The sequence below is a fragment of the Gossypium hirsutum genome, chromosome A09 (genome assembly GCF_007990345.1).
Source record: "Gossypium hirsutum isolate 1008001.06 chromosome A09, Gossypium_hirsutum_v2.1, whole genome shotgun sequence".
NCBI lineage: Eukaryota > Viridiplantae > Streptophyta > Magnoliopsida > Malvales > Malvaceae > Gossypium > Gossypium hirsutum.
The window spans coordinates 29829189-29841861 of NC_053432.1; the positions used below are offsets into that span (position 1 = coordinate 29829189).

The 12673-nt window shown below is 32.7% G+C and overlaps 1 non-coding gene across 1 annotated transcript; it reads right to left on the bottom strand.

Moving 5' to 3' along the window:
• Positions 1-11523: 11523 nt before the first annotated feature.
• Positions 11524-11630, bottom strand: LOC121206923 (small nucleolar RNA R71). The gene has a single exon (XR_005902095.1). It is a non-coding gene; the product is annotated as a small nucleolar RNA R71 (small nucleolar RNA).
• Between the last annotated feature and the right edge of the window lie 1043 nt (positions 11631-12673).

The window sequence follows — 12673 nt, forward strand, 5'->3', positions numbered from 1 at the left end:
AATGCTTCAATGTCCTATTGATGAGTATATGAATTGTGAATGCATGAATTAATATGAAATTGAATCGATAGGTTGGAGGAACTATGGCATGGTTCGGTATGGATGGAGTAAATTGTCTCATTCCATTTTGTTCCTCTTGTGATAATGTTATTGATGTATAGTAGAGCATTGCTTATGACTTACTGAGTTATAAACTCACCCGGTGTTTCCTTGTCACCCATTATAGGTTGCTTGGACTCATCAATTTTTGCGGGGTCGGGCCGTCATCGAAGTCATCACACCGGATAGCAAGTTTTGGTACTTTCTTCTTAGTGTGTTTAGAAGATCATTTTGGCATGTATAAGCTAGTACGTTGTGTTTGAATTATGGCATGTAAACTTTAAGCCATGCGAAAATGGCACGAATGTTCGATTGAATTGGATCAAGGGTAGGCATGAAATGGACCTAGTTACTTTCGTAACAGATGCTGGCAGCAGCAGTGTCATGAGATCGAAAAATCACTAAAAATAGTAGGAGTGGAATTAATTGATGAATAAATGATGTAATCGAAGCTCGATGAGTCTGCTTTCATGAGGAAGTAACGAAAAGATCATATGGGCAGTATATTAAGAGATAATCAGATTTTAGTGGGACAGGGCCAGAACGGTTTCTGGATTCCCTGCTCTGACTTTGGAAATTCATTATAAATTAACCAGAGACAATTAGGGGTCGTACCATATATGTACAGATTCCACTCTGAGTCTAGTTTTCATAGAAACAAACGGCACCAGTATTGAAGCCCTGTGCAGGGAGATATTCAAGTCGTAATGGGCAAAGGTCAGTGTAGTCGACCCCTGCAACTTGGGGAACTTTGACTAATAAACTGTACTAATTGGCCCGACCAAAAATTCTAGAAAAAAATACATAGATGGGCACATGAGTCTAGTTTCTGGGAAAAATTACGAAACTGATTTTTGAATTACGAAACTCAAGATATGATTTTTAAAACGACTAGTACACAGATTGGGCAGTGTCTGGAAAATAAATTTTGTAAGGGGTTAAAGCCAGTTAACACCTCGTGTTCGACTCCGGTGTTGGTTTCGGGTTCGGGGTGTTACAGATAACTTACATAAGGGTCACATGTCATATAACACATATCACAATACACACATATTCATAATTTAGGATAATTTGGCACTAGAGCTATGAAACATAAAAGTGAGATCTATCATCACTCATCAAATACACAGATCTCCAACACACCACAAAGACTAATAGAATCAAACATGTCCCAAAAGTGAAGCATAAAGCTAACACTCTCCTTATTTCCCCTTACATGTCCAATTGAATGGAGCTTAGCTCACATTCCTTTACCTCCAACATGTCCTAGGGCCTCAATGCCCAAAATCACTATACATATAGGTGAGTACTCACAATTCTATGGCATGCCAACTATATCCAACGGTTTTAAGATTACAAGGCCAAAGTACCCAAAATCAAACACATATCACTTACCGATTATCCGTACACTATCATTGCATATTTGTATCTTTAGCAAAACACTATCACTAACATCTAACATATACATAGCATGTACACATTTGCACTTTCACAATGGTTATCATAACCACATACCACATGTTATAGCATGTCATCTCAATTCACATATTCACAAACACATAAGCATATTATTCACAAGATAACATAGGTATGAGAAGCTTACACTCATAATTTATAGTAGGGGTTTAGGCTACTCCTAAGTTCCCAAATAATGCATTGAATCATGTCCACAAGCAATTATTCCAAACACTCACCAATTATGCTTTCACCGAAAAGTCGAAAGCTCAAACTAACTTTTCCTTTCCTTTATCTCTACTCGTAGAAGGTTCTATCAAATCCGGAACTTCAACACAACCAATTCACACAACAATACATCTAAAAATTAGCCAAGGACTCATTACAAGCATACAAAACATAAGCCTAAACTAAGTTCTCATGTAACCGAAACCTTTAACATAACCAACTTGAAATCCAAATATCTTGATCTACACTTAATATTTTTGCCTAAAACTAATTCCAATTCATCTTATAATTCACCTGCGACTAGTTCTCAACCTTTAAACTACATAAAATTACTCAATTCATGGTATCGACTTTTTTGACATGTTTGTAGTTATTTTCACGAAAATTCATTAAAACGTTACAAATATTTAACGAAACTCTAAAGTAAGTTTAGAAACCTCTTAATCATGACAAAACTAATTGAAAAACATTTTCAAACCATATTTTTACCCAAAATCACGAAATTCACCATTAACAAGCCAATTTTTGGCTTTTATTCAAAACATGTGATTTAATGGCTAATAATTCAATTTTAAAGACTAATTAGCATTTAAAATTATTTATGAGTTGAATCGTTACCTTCAAAAATGAAAAATTGAGCATTTGATCAAAAACCCGAAAAACTCGAAAGCTTGACAATAAAGAAAACTATGGTGTTTTTAAGTGTTTTTCTTAGGTTTTATAGAGGTTTAATGTTGGGAAAGTAAAAGAAATCAAGAGTATGGAGTTTGAGAATCAAAATTGATTGTATAGTGCTTAGAGAAGTAAGGGATGGCAGCAACAATAAAAGGGGAAGAAGACTAACGTGAAACTTATAGGTGGGGAATGATATCAGGGTGATTTTTAAAATATGGATTAATTGCCTATTAAAAACTCACAATTTTGACTCTTTTACAAATCAGTCCAACTTTCAAATTTGAAGGTCTTTAAAACTCTTTTTCAAAATTGATTTAATTTTCTAAAAACCATAATAAAAAACATTACCGATAAACCATGTCTCAAAATTTCGAACACTCTAAGGCTAAAATTCCTAAAATACCCCTAAAAATCATAGGCCCTATTTTGGGGTGTTATGTTGGCAAAAAAAAAACAAGCCATTAAGTAAGACGAATTTAATGAAAACCTCCTTCCATCCCCGTGACAACTATCTCATACCCAACTATCGATTCGTTTCTTAAAACAATCCTTCAAAATCTAAAACAAAAACTTCTTCTTTCACCTTACCATATTCGATAATCCCAAATACCTTTCCAGATTCGTCAAACATCTAACCCCCATAATTTGCGAAACCAATTCCTTCTCCCTTTTAGGAGTGTTCAAACTATAAAACACAGTCGGTTTTTCATATTTGATGCTTTGCCCAGAACAAGCCTTGTACTCTCTTAGAACATCTTTCAAAAAGTTAGCCCCCTCTCATTCGCCTCTACGAATAAGATACAATCATTGGTGAACAACAAATGGGATATTTGAGGTCTCTTCCTACTCCTTAACCCATTTTATCAAACCCTCTATCGTAGTCAGTCTCATAAGATTCGATAACCCTTTGCTACATATTAAGGAAAGAAATGGACTCTACAAATCCCCTTTTCGTAGGCCTCTAGAAGGTGAAAACATTTCGTGAACTTTCCTATTGATTGTGGTCGAATAAGAAACCAAAGTAATGCACCTCATTATAAGCTTCAACCATGAGTTGGCAAAACCCATATGTTCCATCATCTCCCTTAAGAATTACCACTTAACCTAATCATATGCTTTACTCATATCCAATTTCAACGCCATAAACCCCTTACTTCCAAATCTCTTTTGCCTAAAAGTGTGCAATATTTCATATGCCAAAAGCACATTATTAGATATCAACCTGCTCGACACAAAAGCACTTTAAGCATCATCTATACAACTGTCCAAAACCTTTTGAAATCGGTTAGTAATAGCTTTTGAAGTGTACACAAAACTAATTGGCTTAAATTTCGCTAAACTCCTCGAATGGGGAATCTTTGGGATTAAAACAATATTAGTAATATTTAGAGGATCTAAAGTGATACCTTCATTCAAAAACCCCAAACAGTATGAACTGATATCACACCCAATAATATGCTAGAACTTTTGAAAAACCAAAGTCGGATAACCATTAGCCCCTGACGGCTTTGTTGGCCATAACCCCTTCAATGTTGAATAGATCTCCTCCTCAGTATATTTGACTGTCAACATCTGATTAATATCGTCTGAAATAAATCTATTCACCTTGATAAAATATGACTCATATCGCCTATCCATTTTGTTGAAAATAGGTTTAGAAAAGAACTTCTTATAATCTCCTCCATCTCCTCTTCATCCATAGCCACCTTGTCATCCTCGTATTGCAATCCATTAATATAATTCATTCATTTGCGTTGAGAGGCGCAACTATGAAAGAAAGCTATATTTTTATCCCCCAACTTCAATCAATTCACTCAAGCCTTCTATTCCTAATATACTTCATCCTTATCAATTTTTGGATTGAAATGAATTTTAGTATCAATAAGTTCAGCAATATTCTCATCATTCATTTCCTAATCGATCAATTCTTCCAACTTTCTTGTTAGATTCCTCTTCAGGCCCTCCTGATATGCTTTAAAGGTCACTGCCCATTTCTGCAACCCAATTCATAGAGCTTCCAACTTTGCAATAATATCTCTCGAAGTTAATTCCCATATTCATTTCACCTCTCCGTCAAATGAATCCTCTATGACCCACCACGCCTCAAAATGGAACATTTTCCTCCCCAACCTCTTACCTCCTTGATCCATATGAATAATAAGAGGACAATGATCCGAAAACAAATGTGGTAGATGTCGAATCACAGCATTTAAGAACATGTTCATCCACTCGACATTCACCACACCTCTGTCTTGTCTTTCCATAATATTTGTTTCCAGTAAATTCCTCCTATCCCATGCAAATCAAGTACTAGAATACCCAACATCCATTAACTAACAACCTTTTAACACTTCTTGAAATTCCTCTATATGCTTATCCTCCCTTAGATCCCCCCGACTTTCTCAAAAGAATACAAGATCTCATTAAAAACCCCACACACTAGCCATGGCAAATCTTAGAAATGTCCTAAGTGTCTCAACAAGTCCTAAAAGTTCTCTTTATCACGAGAAAGGGACCTCATAAAACCCAGTAAATCTCTACCACCAACTCTCCTCATCCTCCTAAACATAAACATCAATATGGTTTTTTGAGAAATTCCTCAAACTTATGCTGAAATCTCCCTTCCATGCCAAGAAAAGGCCCTCTCATATTCCCTCAACTGGCAAATCAATACCATTAAAAAAACCACACCTTCTCTACACTCTTTCCATATGCGTACTACTCAGTTTTGTCTCCATAAAGAAGACCACTTGGGGATTATAAACCTTTAACATATGCTGAATTATTCTTGTGGCCCATGGATTCCCCAAACCATGTATGTTCCAATACATTATTTTCATTGCGAGTAGTCGAACTGCCCCTTTGCAGTCGTCAATAAAAATTGAGTTCAAACCACAGAATTCTCCTCTCTAGCCACAGATGAATCTATAACATTACAAACCCTATGGCTTACAATATCCCTTCGGGGTCTTTTCTTACCATCCCACTCTCAATCGAGATTTCCTTCAAACAATGCTCCATATCTGATTGACCCATTATTTTAGAGGATTTCCAACTCTTTTAAAACCATTCTTCAAAGCTCATTCCAAATTAAACCCCAAGATAGGATCTAACCGTATGCTTGAATATCTCCATATTCTTTCCCTAAAAGTCTTCCCTATCTCCATTCGGCTTTGACTTTTTTCACCCACCTCACTTTCTCCATCCTCCTTCAACCACATGCTGTTCATTGAAGCAACTCTCTTAGATTGCGCCCTCAAAGACAAATCCTACCCCCAATTCAGTAGCTTCCAGTCCTTTGTTAAATCTAACCAGATAGAAAGAATCATTATACCCTAAGCACCTACTAAAAAAGCAAATAGTCTCAACCTTTCATACTTAAAATTCACGTAAGTACACTTCTCAAGAGAAACCATAGTCTTCTTCTTTTGCTTCAGCGGTCGTTTAACATCCAACTATACCCGAATCGTAAATAGTTTCTCACTCCTTTTCCCAACTACTTAGAATCGTATTCCAAAAACTTTCCAACAAAATTCCCTAGTTGCTTCACTACACTATTAGAGAAAACCCCCGAAGGTAAATCATATAGTTGCACCCAAAAAACCAAAAGCAATAAAGGCATATGCATCGGATCCTCACCCTCCTCCAATCGGTGCAACACCAGAAGATGATTATTAAAAGTCCATGGCGCCCCATTTATCACTCAGTCAATATCCATTTTATGAAAAACTTAAATAAATACCTCTTTTTCCCCATATCTGATATATGAACACCCCTCAACGGAAGCTAGAGATTCGCCATTGTACTCCTCATTGCCAGAAAATGGACAACACTAGTCTTAAGGAAACAACCAACCAAACAAAGATCATAACCCACTTTTTGAGACTTAGATTCATTAGGCAACATCGACACTTCATCCTTCCATTCGTCCAATGTTAACCCTACCATTTCAATTTCCATAGCAAACCACCTCTAAATCTTTAAAAACAGCGACCAAACAGCCAAAATCACACAAACCCACCACCTATGCCACCAAACAAAACCCAAAAACACAAGAAACAAAACCATATACGTGCTAGAGAAGAAAACTAGAAACGTGCTAGAACATTAGACCCTAATATTAGACTTTTTTTTTCTCTATATGATCTTTAATGCGGAATTTAAGGTTAAAATTTTAAATTTCACTTCTAACAAACAAATTTTAAATAATAAAATAAATTTAAAACTAAATTTTTCTAGTGATCTAACGTTATGTTTAACATATTTGTGTTATATTTAGCTAAATTTTTTTTTAGTTACACTCTTAAATTTTTTTTAGTGAACTTTAGTTATTAATATTTTTAAGTGAGTCAATTTTTTTAATAGAAATACTGATTACAACATTAATTTTTTAATGATGTTGGCATGACAATTCATGTGTTAGTCCACATGCACTTTATGCTAACATAACATGCTATGTCAACAAATAATTTCAAATTTATAAAATTTAAAATTCAAAAAATTTATAGAAATTTCATAAAAGTTAAAAAAAATGATGACATACACATGAATTGTCATGTAAGTTTTCCATGTTTAAACATTTTACATTTTAGTAAGTATTTGAATTAAGAAAATTAATTTGATTGTTTCTTGAAAATTTTATAATTAAATCTAATTATTTTAAAATGTTGAGGGTCAAATTTAAAAAAAAAAGAAAAGAAAAATAAGCGCCAAATTGACAAAATATTTAAGCTTTAAGGTTAAATTTAACATTATGTTTTAGATATCATATTCATTTATTAAGTTTGTAATACTATTTAATCAATTCATTTAGAAAATAATAAAAATAAACTCATACACATCTATATCAAATAGAGGATAAAACATATTGTAAAACACAAAATTTTTAAATATTTTTATTAATTATTTTTGAAATCTACAATCATTTCTTATAAAAATTACTCACTTCATATAAATTTTCTTCTTCATTTTTTTACTTTTTCCTTATTTTTTTTCCTTAAAATAATATTTAAACTATCAGGATAGATTAAACAAGCTTTCATATTAAAGAATCCAATAATCTGATTTATGTTTTTCTTTCACATATTTATATTATTCTCATATATTTTTTATTGAGTTGATCTCATTCATTAATCTAATCTCAAATTAGTTGTAAAATTATTAAAAATTTATTCTATTTACAAATTAATAAATATTATTTTGAGTGTATTTATTTTTTTTATATTTTGATGAATCTAGAATAATATACGAGATTTGAATAAAAAACATCGTAATCTTTATTATTTTAACTTTACTATTTTAACAAAAGTCACATTTAACTTTGTGTTAGTTGTACTGTTTTCATTCCACAAGCAAACTTAAAAATTTACTATATGTTTTTTTCTAATATTGATTTTTAATATTTTACTATACTCACACTTGTCAACATCTAATCTTCTTTGCGAAGTCTAAAAACTTCACTGACAGTGTATAAAATATTTTTCTAACTTTTATATTTTTTTATAAATTTGATATGCATTATGATAAAAAATTAATTACACAAATGGAGATAAAAAAATCATCATTTTTTTATTTAGTTGTTAGATTTTAATATATATATATATAATGAAAATTTATACTTCCTTTTCTATTTACTCTTAAAGGGAAATTTAGAGGCTTAATTTCTTTTCATTTTACCTGTTCCTAGGATTTTCTTTTTCTTTTTTTTTATTTTTACTTAAGAGTTCCGTAGAATTTTACTAGCTGCAAGAAGGGTGACTTTTTGAATTGACCAGTTCAGAAAACAAGTAATAAAAATATCTTCCTTCTTTTTCTTCTGCTCCTTTCAGACCAAAAAGAAAGCACAAATATCACCCTCGATCTATCTCGAAAATTTATAAAAATATTTTAGATTATATTAATTTTAATAAAATTAATTAAATATATGTTATAAAATTAAAATTTATAATTAAATATACAAAATAATTATTTAAAAAATTAAAAATATATGATATATCATTATTAAATAACATGAAAAATAACTATAACATTAAAAATATATATACTTTGAGGAATGATATCAACACCTCACCCAACTATGGAATATAACAAACGTTTGGCTAGGTTTTTTGTGAATAGAGTTCTTCATGGTTGAGATATTTGCTTAAATTTTTTTAGATAAAAAATTATAAAAAAATTTTGAGGTTTAAAATGCTAGTAATTATAATTTATTTGTTTGAATAAAACATTATTGAAATTTTACAAATATAAAAATCATTATAAAAGAAAATTAATTATATTAAAAATAAATAATATAAAAATATTCCATATGGATATAATTAGATTTATAATACTATATAAATACTTTTAATGAAATAAACTTTTTAAAAATATATTAGAATTAAATAAAAATAATTTTTTGAGTTTTATATATATTTTTTATTTTATAGTGGAACTATAAGTATTAAATAAAATAAAATTATAAAGAATTTTGGAAAACCATATCTTTAGGTGGAACGTTAAAAAGGTAATTGATCTACTCCAACTTCTTCTTGTATTTTTTACAAATTTTGAAAATTTTCATGAGTTTTTATTTAAATAAGTAAATTTATTTTAAAATTTTTAAAAACCTTAATACAAATAAAAAAATTTCTCCAAATCTCTCATCCAAACATACTCGAAAGTTTGCTCAAAACTTGAGATGGTCTGGAAAAAAATATAGTGCCTGAAAAATGAGTTTGTAAAAAAATAAAAAAAAATAAGCCAATTTTTAATATGGACTGAACAGGGGCTCAAACATTTAGGATCCAAGCTCAGTTCAGTTCGACCCGTTTTCTAAACTTGTAATATATAGTATTATGTTATATTGATATATTATTTTTATAAAATTGAATTTATAGTAATACATAATACTATAATATGGAGTTATTCCTCGTATCTTTTAGCTTTTCTTCTCCCAGATAAACTCTGTTTTTAGTTCTCCACTTAAACTCTTATTAGTGTGTAGGTTATTTTAATATTAGTTTCCCATTTAAACTCTGATTACTATAAGTTATTTTGATATTATTTGACCTACGAATTTAGCCTATAAATAAGCTCATTTTCCACCCTCAAAACCCATTACACATTTAGGCATTAGTTTTTAAAAGTTTTCAAAGAATTTTGTGTTTACCTTTTGAGGTTCTTATTTCAGGTTTTAGGGTTTAGTTTTATCTCCATATTTTGTACACTTTGTTTATGTTGTTTTAGTGAAATTATCTTTACCCGTGGTTCTTTATCCTATTCAAAGGAATTTTTTTCACGTAAAATATTTGTATTCGATCTTTTCAACTTTCTTTGTTATTTTACTTGTTCGTTGCTTAATAGAGCTTATCCCTAACATATAATGGATGGTTTCTCCTTAGATTTGGTGAATTCGATGCTCCTAATCCTTTAATTTCATGTTTTATACTTAGGAGAGCATAAAAGAGTAAAAAGAGCGAGAAACAGGCCGAAAATGAAGAAAATGGACCCACATGGGAAATCAACACGGCCTGGACTTCCGCACATGGGTGTGTCACACGGCCGTGTCTATTTGGCAGGATTAAAGCATGACTTACACGGGTAGACTACACTCCCGTGCCTATTCAACAACCTTGACCGCGGGCTAGAGTAATCGCACACAAGCGTGTCACACGGGCGTGTCACACAGGCGTGTCCCTGCCGAGCCCAAGTACAACCCTATTCAGAAAAGGCCACTTTTGAGGGCTCTTAGGCATTCTAAAGCCTATTTAAACACTAGAGGAGGCACTTAGAATAAGGATGCGGAGTAGGAAGCAAGGAATTACTCAAGGAAAGCCGATTGGTCCATCTCAGAAGCCGGATTCATCGTCAAGACTGAAGATCTCCCTTCAATTTCCATTCAGTGGTTTTGGGTTTTCTTTATGTTTTGTATTCATTATTCTTCTGAGATGTTTTATTTTATAATTATGAACTAAACCCATTAAATACCTAAGGGGAATGAAACCTAAGACAGATCTTGTTATTATTATCTGAATTCTATGATAAATATTTGACTTGTTCTTAATTATGTGTTCATAATTCTTGTTTAATATTCCAGGATATTGATTCAGGTTAATGCTCTTTTTCAGAGGAGGAAAAGACCCTGTCTAAGAGTAAATTTGTCATAATTAAGCAGAGTTGATTGCATGCCTAGAGATAGGGCGATAAGATTTTGCCGGATTAGGGTGAAACCTAATAAGGGGATCCATAGATCTAGTTAATGCAACACTAGGACGATAATTAGAAAGAGATTTTAATTAATCAACCTAGGGTTAGACGTTATTAGTCTTGAGAGAAATAATAATATAACTTAACGATTTCTATGGATCAAGTCAAATGAATAAATCGTCTGATTCAGAGTCAAATAACAAGTGAAGTCTAGGTGGATTTTTCCTTGGGTATTGTCTTAATCAATCGAGTTTTCCCTAAAACTTTTTTCCAATTTTCTCTCTGTGTACCCTTAGTTTAGTTGAGTAGTTTAGATAAACAAATCCCTTAATTTTTAGGCTAGATAATAAAAAGAAAGTAATTACTAGTACTCTTGGTTTCTTTGGGTTCGACAATCCTGTCTTGCTAAAGCTGTACTACTGTTCGATAGGTACACTTGCCTTCATCGTGATAATAGTTAGTTTCAAGAATGATTAATTATATTTTTTTTAAACCTGTCGCGAATATCACGTATCAAGTTTTTGCCGCCGTTTCCAGGAAACTAGGATATTAGGAACACTCGATTTTTAATTACTTTAGCCATTCTACTTTATTTGCAATTTAAATTTTTATTTTCTTCAAATGATCTAACAGTTTGTTCAGTTTGATGGTTTGCAGGACGAGGATCCCAACGCTCACTTGGCAAATTTCTTAGAGTTTTGCGACACTTTTAAAATCAATGACATTTCTGATGATGCCATTCGCCTTCGGTTGTTTCCCTTTTCGTTGAGGAATAAGGCTAAACAATGGTTGAACTCGTTACCACGAGAGTCAATCACTACTTGGGAACAAATGATCGAAAAGTTTTTATTAAAATATTTTCTACCGGCTAAAACAGCCAAATTACGTAATGATATCTCCTCTTTTTTGTAGATAGATTTAGAAACACTCTACGATGCATGGGAGAGATACAAGGATCTGTTAAAAAGGTGTCATCACTATAGGTTACCACTCTAGCTACAGGTTCAAACATTTCACAATGGCCTGAATCCTTCGACTCAACAAAAGATCGACGCAGCCGCTGGCAAAACTATCAATAATAAGACACCTGAGGATGCTTACGAATTTATGGAAGAGATGTCACTGAATAATTATCAGTGGCAAGTCATGAGGACAAAGCCAACGAAAACAGCCAACGTTTTTAACATCAATTCAGTCACCATGCTCTCGAATCAGGTAAAACTTTTGAATAGAAAAATTGACAGTTTTCTTGGTTCTTCACAGGTTCACCCAATAATGCAATGCGAAGCAAGTGGAGGTGGATCAAGCAATTCAGAATACCCACCCTATGGCCACAACATGGAGAGCGAGCAGTTAAATTACATGGGTAATAATCCTCGATCTCAAAATAATCCTTATACTAATACTTACAATACAGGTTGGAGAAACCACCTAAATTTCTCATGGGGAGGCCAAGGGAATTAGAGACCACCTTCAAGCTTCCAACAACCACCCTACCAACAAGAGAAAAAGCTGAACCTTGAGGAGATGCTAACAAAATTCATCTTGGTGTCAGAAACTCATTTTCAGAATACCAAGACAACATTTAAGAATCAACAAGCATCGATCCAAGGGCTCGAAATTCAGATAGGCCAGCTCATTAAATTGACATCTGAACGACCACAAGGTAGCCTGCCGAGTAACACTGAATCTAACCCAAGGGAGCAACTCAATGCAATTACCATTCAAGATGAGGAACGGTTAGTTGCACCTGAACCAAAACCGATGCAAGAAACTGTGGTAAGTAAAGGTAAAGGTGAGGTGGACCACAATGACCAAAAACCGGTAAGTAAAGAGTACAAACCTCGTGTGCCATATCCCAACGCAACAAGGAAAGACCGCACAGACGAACAATTTGGTAAATTCCTTAAATTATTAAAGAAGTTACATATTAACTTACCGTTTATTGAAGCTCTTTCGCAGATGCCAAACACAGTCAAATTCCTAAAGAAACTTTTAACAGATAAGTGGAAGTTGGATGAGGCGCCGC